The sequence below is a fragment of the Capsicum annuum genome, chromosome 8 (assembly GCF_002878395.1).
Source record: "Capsicum annuum cultivar UCD-10X-F1 chromosome 8, UCD10Xv1.1, whole genome shotgun sequence".
Classification (NCBI taxonomy): domain Eukaryota; kingdom Viridiplantae; phylum Streptophyta; class Magnoliopsida; order Solanales; family Solanaceae; genus Capsicum; species Capsicum annuum.
Genome location: NC_061118.1, coordinates 11,584,998 through 11,607,899, shown reverse-complemented (window position 1 = coordinate 11,607,899; position 22,902 = coordinate 11,584,998). Strand labels below are relative to the sequence as shown.

Here is a 22,902-nt window from a genome sequence, read left to right as displayed (position 1 = left end):
TTTCTTCCTATCACAATGCCAAAAAAATCTGAGATTTCTTAAGGATTGCACAGAAGATACCCATGATGTGAATGACTCAAAAGTAGACATACAGACTACTCAATATGAAACTTTTACCATAAATGCATACTTCTATCAATAATGAGCTTTGCTACTTAGGAAAAGTGATTCCATTATACAAGCAAGTGAAGAAGACTCTTGGTGTTCTTCCAAAGTCCTGGGAAAGCAAAGTGGATGCTATAACTAAGGAAAGAAACCAAAAGACCCTCACTATAGATGTACTTATTGGAAATCTAAAGACCCATGAGCTCAAGAATCAGCAGGAGCTAGAGAATAAGTAAGCAAAAGGAGGAAATTATATTCCATTGAAGGCTTTAAAACATGATTCAAGTGAAGAAGATATTGATGTTGACTATTAGGCAAACATGATTGTTAGAGCCACGAAGAAAAGTTGTCAGTTCCAAAGAAGAGGAAGCATCAGTAAAAAGGGAAGCAATATTATGGTGTGTCACAAATAAGGATGTCCTGAGCATTTCTTTAAAGACTGTCCAATGCACAAATTGAATTATCTAAAGTATCTAAAAAATGGAATGACAAGGAAAAAGAACAGGGACCAGGTCCTTAAAAAAAGGAATGCTATAACTGATTATGTAGTAAAGCAAGCTCTGCTAGTATAGAGATATTCTTTTAGTGAATTTGATGAAAATGAGACGTCTGGAGATGTGTCCATTCTATCTGTGGAATATAATATAGTTATCTATGACACCTTCTTTGATTTCATAGACAACATAGAATATGAAGGAGAAAAAGAGGTAACTCTTTTAAATATAAAGAAAAATCTAGATAACTACTCTGTAAGGAAGATACGGATTGAAAGTGTGTTAATTGATTCCTTATATGAACTAACTACTGAGAAAAATTCTTTTGAAGATAAAGTGGAGAATCAAGAGCTTGAATTTATTACTTTAAACCTTCAGATATCTGAAACTGAAGAAATGGTCTTTAAATTGAAATCTAAAAATCTAAGTTGTAGGAGTCAACTAAATAAGGCAAATGATATGGATGGTAAAGGTAAGAAGGAAGCTACAAGGCTTCAGATTGATCTTAAAGAGAAATTGGAGTGATTCTAAAAAATATCTTATGTCTGCACTTCATAAGAATGCTAAACTAGAAAGGGACCTGGTATGGTTAATAAAAGAGCTTAAAAAATCTCTTAAATGGACTAAGTCTTCATATATCCTTTCTAATTTTACTAATCAATGTGTAATAATGGTAAAGACCTTTGTTATAACGGAAAAACTCAACCTAGTAGGTCTCAAGGAAAGGTTGCTCCTGATGCTAGAAATAAGGTTCTCAAACTTTTATGTACTTATTGTGGAAGAGATGGATATTTGAAGGAAAGTTGTCAACATCGGATAAAGTAAAAAATGAGCAGTACTCAATACATGCAGCAAGTAAATTCACATCATAAGTATTTCAAGTCTCTAAAAAAGGTGAAGAAGAACATTCTACTGAGATGGGCCAAGAAGGATTTGATCACACCATTGTCCTCCTATATGGAACTCAAATTCAAGTGGGTTCCTAAATCCAATAAGTGGTCATGGTTCAAGGTAAGCATAAGGGGAATACAGTTAGGAATAGGTTATTGATAGTATGAATTCAAAGCTAAAATATTGGAAGGTCCAATTGTGTTCTCTCTCTAAAAAAAACTTTAAGGTGGAAGTGTCTAATTTGAAATAGTCAATTTTGAAGGACATAGCCCCAGGCATAACATAGCTAAAATTTCCAAGACAAGAAAAATTCTATAATATGAAGTTAAAGCATTGGTGATACTGAAGATAATGGGAAAAAAGTTGACAGATGAAGAGTGGAATGGTGATGATATAGAATACCAATCACTAATCCCAACTTAAGTAGAAGATCAACAAGAAGGTTTCATGTTTAAATTATAAGGGACCTGATCCCTAGAAAACTTATCTCAGAAGAAAAATCTTAAGAAGTATGAATAAATTCAAGTCTGGGACCTATTCTCCAGACCTTCTTTAAGAACAAGTTCGAAAATAAAAAGGGGTGTGCTAAGGTAAACTCATGGATTGATCAAATAGACTTGACCTAAAATATGAATTAGTATTTCTCCTCATAATTGGCTATGATAAAGAGATAGGTATCCCTGGTTAAGTATGTATTTTGTAGTCTAACTCAATACTATACCTTTAAAGGCTTATACCATTGAAACAACATTGAAATAAAATAAATGAAGGATGCATAATATTGAGAACTCACTCAAAGAAAGAGAGGGACCTAGTCCCATCTCTCAGGTTAGTTTCATTAATGTGTATTTATTTTATTATTTTATTAGGAAAGGATGCATCTTCTCTCTCCCTGTTAGAAAATTTTCTTTATCTAAAAAAGAAAAGATGAGTCAATTTAAAATCATACTTATCTTTCTCAATAAAAGTTCATCTATGTATTAGCTCCATGGACCCTTCCTAACTCAGCTATCATAACCATTCAAAGCCAAACATTTTCTTCATTCACAATCTTAAAGAATATTTATTCCTAAAACCATATGATCCCTCCAACAAGGTAATGATTGGTGATTCTTGGGTTTCTGAAAATCTAATTCTATTGTCACATAACCCAATAAGAAGTTGGGATCCTCATAAAAAACAAAATGGCAGCCTGCAATGAAATGCCTCCTGAGTGAAATCTAGAAATCCTACTGAAAAGCACTGGAATTCTAAGTGATCTGGTCCCAAGAATAAAAGAATGACTGATGATGAACCTAGTAGGGCTTCTAAAAGAAGAAAAGAAAGATACAATTGCTAAGGGTACAAATTCATCAATTTTCAAAAGATGGCCCGAGGGTCATTGAAGAACTTAGGAGTGAGGATGATGAACTCAAGAAGAAAGTTACAACTCTAACCAATGAGGTTCCATACTTTAATACAGATATCAGGATGCTAACAAAAGAGTTGTTACATTGTCTTAATTTGGCCTTTCTTCTCCAAATCTTCTTCTCGAATCTTTTAGCTTTTTAACTCTTCCAACTTCTGTGGTATTTTCTATGGATTAGGAAATATATATCGTACACTATAATGATACCTAAATTGTTAAGTATGACTGAATAGTTGCTTTTTTGCTATTTATGTGTTTTAACTTTTTTTCTAAAGTAGTTCTTCAGGTTAGTGTTGCCCAGTGGCTATAAGTTGACTAACTTGTTCAGACTATTACTCTTGATTTATGTTTTCACTTTTAAATGATGAAAAAAGAGGTAATACCAATTTCATATGGTATAGACTAGGTACCAAGTGTAAATGAAAAGGTATCAGGTGTAAATGAAATCTTGAATTACTGATATATATGGAATATTGGTAGGGGAAGTATGTGATAAGCTATAAAAAAGGTATGAAGGCATATTAACAGGGGAAGGGTGGTTTGTTATTTTTTGATATCAATTGATAATAATGGAATATGTCCCTATGTTGTAAGATGATGGAAGCATGATGATTGAATGATAGTGGGAACATTCATCTTCACTAGTGGTAATCACTCTAATTAAATGTAAGGACTGAATTTTAATGCTCAAACCATTTTTATTGGTTTGTCATCATAAAAAAGAGGGATAATTGTTATATCTTTTTTGATAGTGAGCAGCATACAACAAGAGCCCAGGTCCCTAATCTTCTAGGCTAAAGAACAACTGACACACAACTACACAGTTTTGCCATCTTGTGTAACAAAATGCATAGGTGTTGCTTGTACTATTTAGGACACCTGGTCTAATCACGTTTTAACCCTAATCATTAATCCACTATAAAGGAAAAAGAATTTTCTTAATTAATAGTTTTGGCAAGCTTGAAAATTGGAATGTTAAGAAGAAGAAAAATCAAGAACTCATTTTTAGCTAAAGTTCTCAGTTTAGTGTGTGCTTAAAAAGAAAATTCTTCTAGAGTTAAATATTGGTCTGTAACTGAAATACTCATTCTACAAGAGTAATGTTTTCTTATTGATTTATGTGTGCTTTTGTAGAGTTTCTTGAGTCTATGACTATTTAAAGTTAATTAGTGTTGACAAATTCTTGACAGAGTTGTCAAAGTGAAGCTATAGTAGAGTTACTACAAATAGGAGGAACCTAACATTAGGTTCAAATAGAGTTTGTAATCAAGAGTTTGATTATAATTGATTGTTGAAGATCTTGTGAGGGAAAGCAATGGTTTTTACTTCTTTGAGCAAGGGGGTTTCCATATTAAATCAGTGTGTTCCTTTTTATCCTACAAAACCTTATCTTCTTTATTGCTTCACTATTTTGTTGCCTATCACAGACATTGAAGGACCTCGTCCCTCATAGTGTTGTGTAAACCCCAAGGTTTCAACAGTTATCTTAGAGATATTTATGGCTTATTTAACATCTAGAAATAGGATTAGATACCTTAGCCTAATCTGTGGTAGAATCTTCCTTAAATGGTTTTTGGGGATTAGAAATGGGCCCCTCTAGCACATCTTAGTCCAAGACTTGTGTTATCTCTTGTAGAATTATTTTTGCATTATATACCCCTATTAATGCTTAGTATGGTACTTTAAAGAGATTACATGCTTATTAATTATGCTAGTTTGGTAATAGATAGTTACTGCTAATTCTAGGTAAGTTCTAGTGGATAATTGTTATGTTTAGCTATATGACTCATGATTATGGTTTATTTACATATTTTATTGATATGGTCTAATGATATGTGTTTTGATTCAAATCTAGCAATTGATAATAATATTGGTAATATGAGATCCAATTTATGTATGGTAATTATTGATGACAATGATACATATATGAGTCCTAGTTTGAGTTCAACAATTGATGATGATATTGGTAATATGAGTTTTTATTCATGTCCAGCAAATGATTATAATGATGATGACACTATTAAGTTCCATTTCAAGTACAACATGGTTGGACTTATTTATGAAATTATAGTTTGGATAGATTCTTGGTTATGGCATGGTGATCGATAAGTTATTGTCAATGGTTTATTTACTTTCATTGGTTGTACCCTTTATCTTTTGAGGGCCTACATTAGGTTATTTACTTTTCTTCCCTATTGCCTTTGGGGGCCAATCGCATAGTTATAGTTATGGGATCTTTGTGTTGTTATTTTGTATGTATTTATTTATTTTAGTATAGCAGTATTGGATCTTATTTCAAACTTTTTCTGATTACCATTACTTGGTATATTTTATCTCGTATCTTATCGTATTTAGATCATGATTTATCTCAGTCGGTCGATTATGCCTACTAAGTACTCATAGTTTTGGTACTCATACTACACTTCTATAATTTTTTGGTGCAGATCCAAATGCTAGTCTCCACCGCTAATTCGATTCTCATGCATGGTTGATTTCAGTTATTAGATGACCTCTTGGAGTGGGAGTTATCTATTTTTATGTCTATTCATCTATGTCTAGTTTTTCGTCTTCAAGACGGGTTTTATTTAACTATTTAGTACTTATAGTTCATTTTAGTAATTCTTGTATCGACATTACTAAGTCTTAGGCTGGTTATTGATTTTATATCTATCTAATAAATATTATGACTATATTATTGCTATCTATGTCTTTAATTATTAATTTCTAGTATTTTTCCCATTTTCCACCAAGTTAGCCTATTAAAGGGGAGCCTTTGAGTAATTGGTAAAATTGCTTCCATGTGACCAGGAGGTCATGGATTTAAGCCTTGAAAACAGCCTCTGGAAGAAATACAAGGTAAGGTTGCATACAATACACCCTAGTAGTGGGGCCCTTCCCCGAATACCGCATATAACGGTATCTTTAGTGCACCGGGCAACCCTTTTTTCCCATTCAAGTTAGCCCATTGCATCTAGCTCCAGGCTATGGTTCAACTTACCTACTAGCGGGATAAAGTAGGAGACATCATAACTTATAAATCAAGTCATGACAAATTGGTAACAAAGCCTAGGTTTCACTAGTATTATTGGTATAAGAGCAAGTGCCTTCTAGAGTCCTGTGAATTAAAATGATGATGTCTATTTATTCTCTTTTGGAGGCAGTAGGATAGTCTTTTGACCTTTTCACTTCTTTTACTTAATTCATGCTAAGAGTCTGAGTTGGTTTCTAAAGCATTCTTTTTGTTTCACTTTTTGAAAATGGCTAAGACGTGTGCTATCGATAAGTAAGATGAGGGTCTTGATAACGAGCCAAGGGATCCTATAAACATTGATAAAAGACCTAGAGGTCATGGATAGCCTAGAGATGTGTTCCCAGCTAGGGGCCAGGATAGGGGGCCTTAACCATACCCTATTCCCACTCCTAAGGCAAAGACTCTTCTGCCCTAGCCAACGGTCGGCTAGGGACCAGCCAAGGCTCAATTGGGATTTATTTCTTCCATAGTGCTCAGATATGCTTTCATTTATCTTTTGGGATTGGTTGGTGGTGCACTGTGTAATGGTGCACAGTGTACGAATTTGAATAATAGTAAGGCGGGTGCGCAGCTAGTATCTTTGGCTCCCAGAGTTAAGGTCCCTCATACTTTGGTAGTTTCTTAGACGGTAGTTTCAAGCCTTTTATATATAAGGAGGAGAAAAATAATTTTTGTAGATTCTTAGGATTAGCTCCACCTAGGTTTTCTCAAGCACCAAGCGAGGATGTGTATGAGTTCTTGATTGATTGTGAGGATAGGATCTATAATTTGGGCCTAGTTAAGACTTATGGTGTGAACGATATTGCTTTTTAGTTAGACTTGGAAGATCGACATTAGTGGAGTGATCATCTTGATTTTAGTCCTGCTGGATCTTTCCCATTGACATGGACTCAGTTCTTTAAGATCTTTTTGGAAAAGTATATGCCTCACAATGTTAGGGATCATTTATAGGATCAACTCTTGAGGTTGGAGAAGGGATCCATGACTATCATAGAGTATGTGGCTGGATTTCATGAGGTAGCTAACCATGATACTTCTAGTCATACTATTGAGTTTGAGAGGGTTCGTTGCTTTGTTTAAGGACTGAGATTCCTATTTTATATGTCTACATAGAGTTTGGTTAATGTAGGTAGGTCATTTTTTGTGATTTTTGATCATGCACAAGTTATAGAGGAGATGCATCATAAGGCCCAAGAGGGCAATGATAAGAGGTAGCGTTATCAAGATAGTTTTAATGAGAGCCATAGTGGATCAAAGGTAAGAGACAGTGGTTCTTAGGATAGGTAACCTTCGTGTTAGCCATATTAGCATTAGAGTCAGCCTAGTTGGCCCGTTCAAGTATCTCTTATGATTACCAATTAAGGCCAGTATAGCTTCAGTGATCATCCTAGCAAGAGTACTGGTCAGTGTTCAAGGGGTTTATCTTCTTATTATTCTAGTCGTGGTGGTTATTTTTTGTTAGCTAGATCTTCTAGTTTTTGTATTATGCTTGGGGCATGTTATAGCTGTGGAATATTTATTTATTTCGTGAGAGAGTGCCCCATTCTTGGACCAGTGGTTTATTTAGTTAAAAGTGTTTGACTTATTTGAGCAATTTTTCCCCCTAGCTAGAGGTGGTATATATTATCATAGCCGTGGTCCCTAGGGTTCTTATGGAGGTTCTCAGGTAGTTAGTAAAGGAGATCGATTAGGATCCCAGTCAAGTGGTTAGCGTGGGCAGTTAAACATAGTACTTAATATACTCAAGGATGAGTCTTCATATAATGTTATGACAAGTACGATCTTGTTGTGCCTTCTATCGGCTTTTTCTTTATTTGATCCAGTATCTACTTATTCTTATGTGTATGCTTATTATGCTTTCAAATTAGACTTATCTTGTGTTACATTATCTATGTAATTATGTTTATCTACTCCCGTGGGTGATTCTTTAGTAGTGGATTGGGTTTGTAGATCATATGTTATGACTATTCAAGAATTTAATACCCAGGATGATCTTATTTTGTTAGGTATAGTGGGTTTTGATGTTATTTTAGGCTTGGACTAGTTATCCCACTATCATGCAGTCCTGAATTTTTCGTCAAGATCATTACCTTAGCCATACCCAATATACCTCTGATCATGTGGCAGGGAGCTAGTAGTAGTAAACGAATGGGGATTATTACTTATATTTGTGCTAGGAGGCTTATTAAAAGGGGTTGCGAGTCTTATCTTACTTATATTCATGTTGTTAGTATAGAGAGTCTATCACTTGACTCTATTCCTAGAGTTCTTGAGTTTTTTTATATTCTCCCAATCGATCTTCCTAGCCTTCCTCTCAAGCATAGTATTGAGTTTGTTATAGATTTTGAGCTAGGCACCCGACCTATTGCTATGGCATCTTACTACATGGCTACTATTGAGTTTAAGGAGGTAAATTATCTACTTCAGGATCTTCTTGGTAAGGTTTCATTAGCCTTAGTATCTCTCCTAGGGGAGCTTCTATGTTGTATATAAAGAAGAAAGATTATTCCATGCATATGTGTATTGATTATTGGTAGCTTAATAAGGTGACGGTGAAAAACTGATATCCTATGACTCACGTTCATGATTTGTTTGACCAGCTTTAGGGAGTAGCGGTGTTCTCTAAGATTGATTTAAGGTCCAGTGATCATCATTAAAGAATTTGGGTTGAGAATATCCCAAAGACAACATTTAGGACCCGTTATGGTCATTATGAGTTTTTTCTGATATCTTATGGATTGATTAATGCCCCAACTACATTGATGGATTTTAGGAAATAGTTGTTCAGACCTTATTTGAATTCCATTATTATTGTGTTCATTGACGACATCCTTCATATTTGAGGAGTACAGAAGAGTAAATGCAGCATTTAAGGATGGTACTCCAGACTTGAAGAGATCGTCTGTTTCTTGCCAAATTCATTAACTGTGAGTTTTGGGTTGAGTCATTAACATTCCTAGGAAAAGTGGTATCTAAGGATGTGATTATGGTAGACCTAGCAACGATCGAGGCCATTCGTGATCAGGCCAGGCCAATATCTCGAACAAAGTTTTTGCAGATTCATTAGTTTGAGGGTTAATATAGATGGTCCGTTGAGAGCTTTCCTATTATTAAAGCATGATGACTAGTTTCACTCGGAAGGATGTTCTTCTACAATGTTCTAAGGAGTGTGAGTCAAGCTTTGGAAATCCCAAGGGATTTCTCACTTAAGCTCCAATTTTATATCTTTCTTTTACGAGTAAGCGATTTGATATGTATGGTGATGCTTCTGGTGTTGGTTTGGTTTCTGTATTAATGCAATAGGTTCGTGTTATTTTTTATGCATTGAGGAAGCTGGAGGTTCATGAGCACAACTACCTCACTCATGATTCAGAGTTGGTAGTAGTAGTTTTCAAGCTTAATATTGGGAGAGATTATCTTTGTGGTGTGCATTGTGAGATACTCGTGGATCATCGAAGTCTTCAACTTCTTATGACCCAGCGAGAGCTTAATTGTAAGAAGTGTAGAAGGATAGAGTTTCTTAAGGATTATGGTATCTCTATCATGTATCATCTAAGCAAGGCAAATGTTGTAGTGGATGCCTTGAGCCAGAAGTCAATAAGTAATGGTAGTTTGGCTTGTATTTCAGTTTCATAGAGGTCGTTGACACATGACATTCAATCCTTAGTCAACTTGATAGTGAGACTTGTTATTTCTAACCCTAAGGGTATTTTTGCTAGTGTTGAGGTAAGGTCTTCGCTATTTGAGCTGATTCGAGATCACCAGCTTGAGGATAAGAGACTCGGCACCATCGATGATTAGGTGTTGAGTGTGATGTGGTAGAGAAATTTAGCACTTTCAAAAGTTTTAACAAGGAAAATACGCGTTTTCGAGGTTATTTTGTTAGATATGATGCGTTTTAGGTATGTATTGCAGGAAACCATGCTTGGATGCTAAGTTTGTTAAAAATATTAAAAAGGTGTTTTTGGCTACTTTTTTGAGAAATTATAAATGTTTGAGATACTTTCCTTCTTGTTCATGATCAAAGCATGTATGAGAATTAAAGAAGAACTGAAAAGATGACTCCCGACACTTATCAAGTTAACATGTGGACAGAAAGTAGGCTAAGTATGTGACAGAATTCCAATATACACAAAGCTAACTTGAAGGATTTTTTCATTTTGTACCTGTGCCATGTATCGGAAATCACCCTGCTAACCGCAGGTACTACCTTTACCCATGGTGCATGTACTGACCCTATTTTCTCCTATTTCCTTCGGGCTTTGGTTTTAGGATTTCCCCATGTACTATAAATACCCTTTGTGTATTTTTTTAGTAGGAGTTACATAGTTTTGATCCTCACAAATACATTTTAATCGCATGATCTGATTTTGATCTTGGGATTCTCTTGGACTGACTTCAATTGATTAATCAGTTACAGTTGAGGTTTTTTTACTTCTTATCATTGTAATTTAATATATCCCTTTGGTTATGAACGTTTTAGATTTCTACGCAAGCATGAGTGGAAAAAACCAATATACAAGGTTGTGGAAACCCTGACAGATTGATGAAGTAGAGGAAGTGTTGTTGTTATGAAATGAAACCCACGCATGAATTGCTTTATCTTCATTATAATAGTTTATTTAATGGGTGATAATGTTAGGATCCTGCCTAGATATTTTTGCTTACTCCAAAAGAGTAGTAGTGAATGGAAAAGATAAAGACAATAGTAGTTTGGATTTTAACTATCGATCAACGCTTCTAGGATATATTGAAGTATGATGGTTAGCTTTCATCTACTATCTAGAGACTCAAAAGGCAATAGTTAACTGGGATAAAGATATGGGTTAGTAAGGTGACATCCAGAGACTCAAAAGGTAAAGGGTGAAATCCTTCTGCTCGTCCAAAAAACTATAAAAGGTACATAAAATATCGATTCTGCATGCAAAGTATCGGGTTTGATCAACAAAGCACGATAATCCTGCATATTTAAGAGGGAAGGGAGAACACAATCCTAGTGTTCACATAAAACTGAATACAACTAAATTTTATAGAGTTACTTAGTCTAGATTACTACACAAAACCCCTCATTTATATTTCTTATTCTGCTCTCTGACTATAGCTACCGAGATCTATGATTCCATGTGTTCCCTTGGGATTCGACCCCTAACTTTGTTGGATTTCTATATTTTTGCAATGACCATATCATCTTCTAATAGGAGGTATTGTTTGGACGTCATCAAAATCTTGGCACCTTTGTCGGGGAACACGGTGCTAATTAGTGATTTGAAGTTGTTGTATTTTTGGTTTTTTCTTTTTTATTTTGTTCATAGTTGGGCATACGCCAGTGTATGACAAGGACATGGAATAGAGGAAATTGCTTACTCACATTAAATTTTAGTACAGAGAGGATCCTATAAACGCCTAGTAGGATGTCTGAGCAAAAAAGAGTTGAACTTCCTGAAGGGGTTCAGGACGTTGTACCTTCTTCTTCTTATGAAGAAGTACAAAATAATGTTGATCAATAGACTAGTAAGATATTAGCTCAACCTAAAGCTGAGAGGAGGGCAATGTAAGAAGATTATAGGGTATCTAGGGTAGTAGAGCTAGCTGAGCAGAGACAAACAGAATACTGCCGAGCAATACTCGCTGGATACTAGAATAGAGCTAGAGGTTTCCATGTTCAAGTAATCACAACATATTTGTATGTGAAACCACATATAGATGATAAATAAGATTTGGGATATGTTGAGCCAGCAGAGACTGGAGCCATAGTTCTTCCTATCTTAATAAGATTTGGGATATGTTGAGCCAGTAGAGACTGGAGCCATAGTTCCTCCTTTCTTACCCCTAGTCATCAAGTTGTTCATAACTAGTGAAATGATCCAACTCTTAAATCTAAAGGGTGTCTTTATAGGTTTTCCTATAGATAATCCTAACTTGCACCTTGCCAATTTCACTAGGATCTGTAGTTTGTATACAAATCTAGGGGTGAATCAGGCAGCACTTAGATTGAGGTTGTTAACCTTCTTATTTACAGGAGAAACATCTTTATGGTTAGGGGGAACTGCCAAGAGGCTTTATCACTACAAGGAACGAGTTGCAAAAGAAATTGTTGAACGGGTTCTTTCCTACATCCAGGATGTTGCAACTTAAAAATGTGATCTATAATTTTATGTAGCCGCAGTTATTATCTATGTACGAGGCATGGTTTAAGCTTAAGAAGAAGCTAAGCATGGTCCCCAAATCATTGGTTGTTAGGGATGATCTTATTAGATATAGTTTACCAAACCTTGACAATCAAATCCAGATCCATGGAAGACAATATATCTGAAGGAGCTTTTATGAGACTACATTAGAAGACAGCTTTACAGATGTTAGATCCGATCTTGCTCACAAACCAAGGGTGGAAAACTTTGAAGTTTGAGAGGGGATATGACACATATGCTATTTGTACCTCATGCGATGAGAAAGTAGCTGATTAAATAGTAGAACAAGAGATTGCATTGCTAAAACCGATGTTAGGGTACAAGCAAATTAGTTTGTGATGAGTGGTGAACTTACCACTCATTCGCACTCATATGCACATTACCATGTTTTGAATTAATAAGCGAGGCATATTTGTTATTAAATACACTAATATCCATATTTTATAGGCACATAAATAATGAGATGAAAGTATGTGGATACGAGCTGAAAAGAACAAAAAAAGGAAAGAAATGATGTTTAATGACTTGTAGTAGAACATAACTTCAGTTACCGCGATCGCAATCAGTCAAGATTGGTTATCTAATGCAATTGCAGGAATTCTATTGTGATTGGATGGCCACGATTGTGAAAAAATTGATGTAATCGCAAAAACACTGGAATTTTCCCAAGGGCAAAATTGTAATTTCAGTAATCTGTGCCTAAATCCCAAAAACATGACTCAAACCCTATCTCTTGGAAATATTCATTACACCCAGTTATTGTAAATTTTTCTAGTGCTTAGCTTCCATTCTTGGAGAACAAAAATATTATAATAATTTAGGATGAAGAATACATTAGAGTAGATTCAAAGTGGAGGATTAGCAAACTCCCATTGAAGATTATTTGGAGTTCAAAGTTTGAAGTAACATTCACTTAGGCTTTCACAAAATCAAATCAATGGATATTTTGCATAAATCTTTACTTATTTATCTCACGGTTAGCTAACTCTTCCTCTTGGGGTTATGTATGAATAGGGTTGAAGTGTGTGTGTGTGTTGTTATTATCAGCTTTAATTAGTTGTTCATGTTGATGTGTTTTGCAAATGTTTGATGAAAATATATAATTTGTTGGTGAAAGCCTCAAATTTCCTACGTCCCACATAATTCTTGGCAAAGGTATATGGGTAACTTTGATCATTCAACTATGCTTGAAAGAGGGGTTGTAGGTGACATGAACATTTGTGAACAAGTACTTAGGTTTTAGTTGTTCCCCTTTTGTTATCTTAGAAATAAGGATAAATTAATGAATGGCTAGGCCTTAGACATTATCCTAGAAGTAAGGATGCCTAAATTGAAGTTTGCTTACCAAAAGTTGAACACACCCATTTAGTATTTGACAGAATTAGTGGATGATAGTTTGGTACTTTGTCTATGGCTAGTATCAAAACCCCTAACCGAGCCTACCATCACATGGTCTACTAAAAGTGAAGTTGACTGTTTTGCAGCCACATGTTAGCTTTCCCAAATAAAACATAACCCCAAGATCCGTGCCTAAGTAATTTAAACTCTAATTATTCGTAGCCCCAAATTAATACTTGAAAAACGAAAGAGAAATATTAGTCATGATACGTTCGAACCCCTCCCCCCGCCATTTTTACAATCTTGTACTTTATGTATGAATTTAGAAAATTTCCTTTATTCTGAATTATTTTAATCGACACTCACATTGTTCCTCATGGATTCAAGACAAACTTTAAAGTTAGGTAAATATATTGACAATGACCTCGTTCCACTTAAATTGATGTTTAAGTTGAGCATTATCAGCTTGCAGCAGCGACTTTTGAGACAGTAAATGTAGTAGCAGCATAGGGGCCAACTTCCAAAGTTTATGAGTCAGAATTAAAGGAAGAAACAATTTTTCGGGATCGTCAGTCAGCAGTTTTTCTAAAACAAGGGTAAGGGAGATATGTACACTCCACCTGGTATACGAGATGCAGAATCCATAATAGTAGAGATACTGGCTGAGCTAGTGATGGGTCAAAAAAATCAAGAGATCGGCCTTCAAAAGATCAAGGCTGACATTTTAGGATTTACTTAGAAAGTTAAGTCATATGCACTGCTATCAAGCAGTTGTAGCACTAGTTCTGGCAAATGTTAGCAACTTTAAACTAGAGCTAGCCAGGAAACCTTCTGAGAAACACAACGCAAAATATTAAAAATAATGGTCATGTATTTTCTATTACCATGAGAAGTGGTATCACTACAATGGATCCCCCATAGCCTGCTATAAAAGTTGTTGATGATGAGACACCTGTTGTTGAGTCTGAGAAAGTAACAAGTGATAAAGGTAAAGCTGATGAACAAAAAGGTAAGGGTTCGGCCATTGAGCTAGAAATAAGATAAATTCTAAGATCACCCCCACCTTTTCCTCAGAGATTGAAACAAAAGAAAGAGGAAGATAATTTTTAGCGATTTATTGAGATGCTGAAAATATTATGCGTGAACATACATCTTGTTAAGGCATTTGAATCGATTCCTAGATATGCCAGGTTCATGAAAAAATTTATTATAAGGAAGAAAGTAGGGACAGTTGAGGATGTTGATGGTGTACACCACTGTAGTGCAGTACGAATAGGTCTTTAGTACAGAAAAAAGAGTGACCCCAGAACATTTCCTATACTGTGCACTTTTGGGTCATCCGATTTGCTAGAGCCCTATGTGACCTAAAGGCCATCATTAAATAGATGCCGCTGGCCAAATTCAAGTAATTGGGAATGAACCCTTCAAAATTGACATTAATGTAGTTGTTGATGGCTGGACGCACAGTGAAGAAGCTTGTGGGAATCTAATTTCATGTGATCGTTCGAGTGGATAACTTTATATTTTTGGATAACTTTGTCATCTTGGACTGCGTGGTAGACACAAAGATGCCTATTATATTATGAAGACCAATTATGGCCACAATTAGAGCTGTGGTTGACACAAACATAGGTGAGCCAAAATTAAGTGTCAACCATGAGGAGGCTATATTCAACATCTAAAAGTCAATGAAGTATCCAACCGACATGAGGGTAGAGTCGGTGATTGATTGTATTGATGACCCTAAAGGATATTCAGATGGGTATCTTGATCAATTTTAAGTAGTAAAGATACTCGTGTCGTGCCACAACGTTAAATCAAGCGCTTCATGGGAGGCAACCCATGGACTTGTTAGTGAAGACTGAGTAACTAACATAGCCACACCATGCCACGTCGTTAAATCAAGTGATCAGTGGGAGCAAACCCACTATTGTTAGTTTTTATGTTTATGTTTTTTTTCCTTTTTGAATGTTTTTAGCTCTTAGACTTACCCGAAATATGGTAAAAATTTCTACATTTATTGATTTCCAGGTAAGGGGGATGTGTGACCAACCAATCATGGTCACAAGTCCCACACTGTATGTTAAATAATAAGCTGAAAATTTGAAATTTTGAGGATGAAAATGGAAAGTTACGGACTTTGGAATAAATTTAACATTTGCGGCCTTAAAAATAGATTTCGGGACCACAAGTAGTTGGAAATACATCGAAACACCAAGTACAAATTATAGAAAAGCAGGCCAAAATTGTGGCCCGGCAATTGCGCCCTGCACCTACTTATCGTAGGTGGATTGTGACCCGTGCCTGGTCGCGGGTGGCAGGTACAAGTACAAGTCGCGGCTAAGTCAAAAAGTGGGACCATTTTTGAAATCAAATTTTGGGCCCACAAACAAATATATATATATATGACCTAAAATAGCTCCCACCTATATTTAAAGAACTTTAACCTCATTCCAACTCATTCAAATCCTAAAAATGTCACTTTTATCTTTGAATTAAAACTTCTTTCTTAATACATAAACTATCCCCAAATTTTAGTACAGGATAAACTAACACTTATTGAGATACAAACTTGTTATAACTTGCTAAAAAAAAGTTCCAACTTTTTTTTTGCTTGACTTCTTCATTATTCACTTCTGGTTCTTCATAAAAGGGGTAAATTTCTCGGCTTCTAAAGGTTATGTATTGATCTATTTACTGTTTATACAAGTAGATATGTCTATTCCATTGCAAAATATATAGAATCTATCATTCTTGTATGTAGGAGCCTTGAAGTAGCCTAAAATCTTAATGTAGGGCCTTGTTTTGAAGTAAATTTAAAAGTTAGGTCCCAATCGAAAGTTGAACTTGAATGAATAAAATTAATATCACTAGTTGAGCATGTTTGGTTGCTTTTAAAGTTGTGATTTCAACTTTTTCTATCCCTAAATTTGGTTGGAAACTAACAACTGGTTTTCAGGTAGATATGGCACCTAAAGCTATGAAGAAGAAGAAGGCTGATACCTTAAGAAGAAAGAAAAAGTTTCCTAAGCCTAGTGGATCAGTGATGGATTACACAAGGCATAGATGTAAGGACACTGTAATTAAGGTGACATACAATATTACGATAGGACGGATGTGCTAGGCTGCTCAATTAGTTGCAGCCTAGCTAAGGATTAAGTCAGCAAGGATGTCACCTGCATACACTCTTTCACATAAAGATGATAATGAGGAGAAGGAAGCAGATTGTATATCTACACCATAGGTTGCTATTCAAGACCCCAGTATGAGATGGTTCCCAAGATTCATCCAAGGAGGTAAAATAGGAGGAGCCATCAGTGGTGCCCCAGTCTTAGGAGGGTAACTCATGTACAATAGATAGATGTAACAAACTATGAGAAGGGTATAGAGAAAGCTACCCACAAAGGATCAGTACAGTAGGAGTAGAGTCTTATATCTACACATACCTCTAATGCACCTCACAAGGAGGGACATCAAAGGTGGTGTATTGAAGAAATACAGTAGATATTTGATATTGATAGTCATGTTTGAGAGGAATTCAGGTTTACGAGGGGTATTTGAAAGGACCTCCATATTGATCTATGGAGGCTGGATCGAGTACCTTAATTACGGGCAGTATTTGATAGATATCAGCTAGAGTGGATGAATAGACCACTCGGTTCTTATAGCTCATCTATTCTATGGTAATTTTATGCATTCTATATAGCTATCATTGTTCTTTTTTTGCACAGGCTCCAGGCTTGGTGAGATACGTAAGGCAGACACAACTTGGGCATACAAAAGTTAGAGAGGTCAGAGTTCACATTTTGATAGAGACTATTTGTAAAGTTATTTTTGGCCTATATTACATTACTCCTACATCTACAACTGAGTGTAACAATAGGCTGAGGGTTGTATGTGATTGATATATCATGCGGGAGAATGAGCACGAATGATAGAGGGTTAAGATATCTTGGTGGATAGCCAATTATATTTTATCTTTGGGTGATGTGACCCCATGGATAAAGGGGCATGGTAAGATAAAATAAGGCCTATTGATATATGATGGCAGGTTTTCATGGGCGTTGACCAGATACTGACTGATACCCACTTATTTGAATAATATTTTGACCTTTGAAAGAGAAGCACTGGCTGTTTGTATGATGGCTGGATATGCTATGGATTTTTCAATAATTCTATGACATGAGCTATATAATAGAGCATTTAGGGAGTTGACTAATATGGTATTTACTTGCATGATTCAGAAGCTGTGTGATAAGGCTAGTGTGGCTGAGATACTGGTGGTAAAGAATAGGGTACTTATGACCTAAATTGTGCAAACAAAGACTATGAAGGATCAAGAATATCCAGGCCCTTCTAAGAGATCGAGAGAGTAGGAAGTAGTACCACGAGCATAGACTGATGGACTAGCAGTTCCCATAGAGAATAATGAGGCACATCGATGTGATATGGGTATTAGTATTTATATAGACATAGAGGAGATAAAAAGTCTTTAGACTCGAGTACACAAGTTGAGGGGACACCAGCTACATCTTCTTCAGACCCGGCTTTAACCTCAGAGTTGGTTGGTGTATCTTCAGAGCCTACTTGCCTATCAACTATAACTCTTACTTTTGGTATGATCACTATATCTAGCGAGTTTTTATAGATCTTAGTGGATAGCTATAGGGCCATCGGTGATCGATTAAGGGATGTTGAGACCAAGATGACTACAATCTATAAGCGAGTGAGATCAAGGGTTAAGACTAGAGTTGAGCAGGCAGAGTCCAGATACGAGGATGCATAGAGAGCTGCATTATCTGAGCTATGTGTCGACTTCCAGACATAACATGATGAGTTTGAGATATGGGTTATAAAATAATTTATCAAGAGAAATATATCAGATCTATCCTAGTTTATAGAGGATTTTTATATACTATGAGTAGAGGTATGCTCTCTCGCAAATAGTCATGTGGCAGCCACTCCCTTAATTTTACCTTATGTGGTCTAGCTATCATCTCCTTGTGCACATAGATTGTTTGATTTCTTCATGAAGGGTGATGAGGAGGTCCCAATATTTGAAGCCAAAAGAGGTCACATAGATTGTAGGACCCTGATATGGCATGTGTAGGTCATTGAAAGGGCTAGACATGATTTTTCAGAGACAACATTCATCAATAGGTAGAGGCATGAAAATATAGTAGAGGGTGCATCATCTAGTAGCACATCTCTACCACCACCGCCTTCTCCAACTGATATTCCCCCATCTAGGGATGCTTATGATTTAGACTTATAGTGTGTCCAAGGTATGTTCTCTCTTCCCTCTATGTTTATAGACCATTGATAACAGTGCATAGATTTTAGTTTAGGATGTGCATAACCTGCCGCCGCGAGTTTTGGTTGCTATACTTCTTTTTTCTTTTGATCACAGTATGGTTGTAGAACCGGCATGTCTAGGATAATTTTATATTGTATTATATTTTATTTCATATTGTGTTTTGTTTTTGTGTAATTAGGTTATTTTTAAGTATTTAGGGTGATAGTCATGTTTTGATTGATTTTTGATACCCTCTAAAAATTTGTGTTTTAGACCTGTGTTAATTTATATATGTATGAACATTGTGGATCTTATTATGAAGTTAGGATTTGGGACATGATAATCATTGCTAATAATTGCATGAATCGGATAGGTAGTTGCTTGTGAAATAGATTTGTGCCAATGTATACAAGATACTACTTATTTCTATCTGTGTGTTAGATCTAAAACTTGCCTTGTTAGTTTTGTCTATGTTGTAGAATAATCGGTTTAAAAAGACCTTGTTGAAACTTATTCATACCTTATACCTATATGCTAGAGTATATTAGTCAACATGTTTTTTTCTAGAGCCATTCATGGGAGGTTGGAGTAGGTACTTCCTAAATTAGTAACTTTTACCACATGTAGTTTTGTACAAAGTATGAGTATTACTGAAAATATGTTACTTACTCAAGAGATAGTCATTGATAGCAAGAACAGAGGAAATCATGCAAATGTGACTACTAAGCTTGACATGACTAAGGCATGTGATAGGGAATCATAGTAGTAGCTTATTATAGTGCTAGACAAGATGTTCTTCTAACGACATTTTACAAATATGTTATGGATATTGATTGCTAATAACATGTATTACATTTTGTTTAATGTTCAACCAAGGGATTTTACATTCTACTAGAGGGGTAAAGTAAGGGGATCCACTATCACCAACTTTATTTATTTTGTCTTTAGATCTTCTTGAAGGAGCTGTAAATTCTTTGTATGAAAACCAGTCCTTTGTTGGATTTTTGTTTCCTAAATGGAGTCTACATATTAATCATCTGGCTTATGTATATTATACCATTATTTTAACTTCATCCTAGGAAGCATCTCGAAAAAAGTTCATGTAGGTCCTGATAAAATATGAGTAAGTGGCAGGACAACTAATTAATAAGGAGAAAAGCAATTTATATATATTTCATAATGTGGGCCAAAGTCTAGTGGATAAAGTAGAATAGGGGACTTGTCTCTCTAGAGACAAGTGTTTATTCAAGTATTTGGGTTTTTAAATCTTTCATACTAGGAAGAGGAAGGATTACTACAATGATTCAAAAAAAAGTTGAAAGACAGAATGCCGAACTAGAGAGGCAAACTACTATCTTAAATAGGTAAAATAGTCCTTATTGAAAGTTTACTTCAAAGTATTCTTATATACTTGTTGTCTGCAGTGTCACAACTAAGGGCACTATCAATGAATATTTTCCAGTTTTTTTTGGAGTACCAAGGAAGAAGGAAGAACACATTGGATTTCTTGGTCAAAGTAGTGCCTAAAAAAAGAAGAAGGTTTAGGCGTTAAGTCATTATATGACGTCTCTAAAACTCTTTTTCCTAAATATGGTTGAGATACAGAAACACAACTTCTCCTTGGTCGAATTTAATATGGAATAAATACCTGAAAAACCTAAAGCCTACAGAAGTAATATGGAAAAATGGATCTCAGATTTGGAAGAAAATCTTTGAGGCTAGAGATCTATTAAATGGATACATTTGGTGGCATCCAAAGAGAGGTAATAAAGGAACTTAGGAGGATAAATGGATAAGCATGGGTACTTTTAATATTACTAATAAAGAAGTGGTTAGTGCAAACATTGTTGAAGACTTATGTCTTTTTCATGCAAGCTAATGGTTGGGTCAAAGATAAGCTTCAGGAATTTCTTCCAGAAGCAATAGTAGAGCATGCTATCAAAATATTGAGATATGATGAAAAACCATATCTCCGTAATAATCCTTGGAGGTTGAAAACCAGTTTAGGAAAATTTATTATTAGGTGTTCTTGGAAGAAAATCAGACAAAGAAGATTAGAAATAGATGACCATGATTGTATTTAGGCTAAAGGAGTTCCATATAAAATTATTTTCTTGCTATGGGGAATATGGAAATATAAAATTCTTGTAGATGAGGTGCTTAAAAGAATCAAGATTAATTTAGTTTCCAGGTGTAGATGTTGTGAAAACCTCAAGAGGAGACTGTTGTTCATTTATTTATTACAGGTGATTTTGTAGCCTTCATCTTAAATTATTATGCTAATGTAGTTGGATTCTATGGTCCTTTTATTTAGGTACATCAGTCCATTAAAAAGTGGTGGGACAGAAAGGCTTATAGTAAGATGGATCCTATCAATCAGACATTCCCTTCTTTAGTTTGTTGGTAATTGTGGAATATAAGAAATACTAGTCATTATAGAGGAACGATGACTAAAGAAAGGGTTATTCAAAACATCAAGAGTAATCTTCTAAAATTAGTGAATTTGATATACCCTTGGCTAAAAGATATTGTAAATCAGTGGCCTCAAATGATTTATTATCTTGAGCAATATAGACCTTTAATTTGGTCATAGTTGGTGACATGGATGACGCCTGATTCTTGATAGTATAGATGTAACACTGATGGGGCTAATTGACATAACCACAAAGAGAGCTCCGTAGCTTTGGTGTGAGTGATGCTACTGGATCATTCATATATGTTAAAGCAAAAATATTAGGGTTAACTAAAAACATTTCTGTGAAGCTTCAACTATTCAAGAAGGGGTCAAATACTATTTTGAGCAATAGGGGCGTCTAGTTTTAATAAAGTCTGACTTATTATCTATGTTTAATATGATTAATGATAGATGGGGGACTCCATTAAAGATTAGAATGGAGATGACTAGAATTAACTTTTGGAGAGGCAAAAGGCTAATGCATTTTTCCCAGTTCCTTAGGAAAGACAATGTACTATATGGTTTTTTAGCTAGTGCAGTTTTTGTTTTGCAGGTATAGAAGCGGTAAAATACAATTTCTCTCGGAGCTACCTTTGCAAGATAGAATATTACTCTACATCAACAAGCATCAAATCACATAACTAAAGTTCAACACACTTAAAATGTAGGCAAGTCGAGGTTATGGTTTTTAGAATTTCAAAGGGGAAGAGAGGTACATCACATAATAATCAGAAGTAAAGGATTAATACTATCAAGAATGAAAGGTTAATTAGATCAAAAATTTTTCTATTTCCTTAGCTTAGTAGTGAAAAATCAAGAGATACCTTTAACTACTTTTTCATGCCGCACAGACGAGCTCATTAAGTTAAACTTCTTCTTGGATGACGATTCCATAATTTCTATTAGAGATTTGAGTCCAATAAAACTGGAATCGACCCAGGAAATAAGTTCATTATTGCATTTAAAGAAGGACACACGTTAGATTAGCAAACTATTGAAGCTTCAGATATGTGATAAGGATAAGTTCAGGAAGAGTTACCTCCAAAGTTTATGCCAGAGTGCTTAGTGTTGATAACCAACTACAACTTTGAACTTGCAACTTTCACCTTTTTGTAGATCTAGAAGTTTTTTGTTCATTTTATTTTTGCTATAGTCTTTTCATTTTTTATAGTTAACTTTCCAATTTTTTTTGTTTCCTTTATTTCCTTTAAATCTATTATACCTACAAATCCGCGCACCCCCTATAAATGGTATCAGAGCCCAGCAATTTAAAAAGTACGGAAGAGATGTGTATTAGAGTTAGAGTTATAGAATTAGAATTAGTTAGAGAATTGGAATTAGATTTAAAGTTAAAAAATTACCTACGAAAATATTAAATTAATTATACGAAGGATCAAAAATAAAAATAGTATTTTCTAATCTAGGACGAAGATATAAGAAAATAGGTGAACATTTATATCTAATGTTAGAAAAAGAAGAATTAAAATTAGAAGATAAATTAACAGCAATAGTAAGAATAGAAAAAGAAAATGAAGAGATAGATAGGAAAAAAGAAATAGAAAAAATAAAAAAACAAACTACGGAAGAAATACGAAAAATAGAAGAAACCAAAAATAGTAGAATTGCTGAATTAGAAAAAGAATTACAAATGTTAAAAGAACTCTATGAACAAAGACAGAAAGAAAAAGAAGAAAAA

General features: G+C 35.0%; 1 long non-coding RNA gene across 9 annotated transcripts in view; it reads right to left on the bottom strand.

Annotated features, from left to right (window-relative positions):
• The window catches only part of LOC107839006, a 44,094-nt gene extending 21,712 nt beyond the window's left edge, over positions 1 to 22,382 (bottom strand). For 6 of the 9 annotated variants that reach the window (XR_007043894.1, XR_007043897.1, XR_007043898.1 and 3 more), the window contains exon 1: positions 22,031 to 22,239. This is a non-coding gene — a long non-coding RNA (uncharacterized LOC107839006). The other 3 variants (XR_007043900.1, XR_007043899.1, XR_007043891.1) reach the window with 1 other exon arrangement.
• Between the last annotated feature and the right edge of the window lie 520 nt (positions 22,383 to 22,902).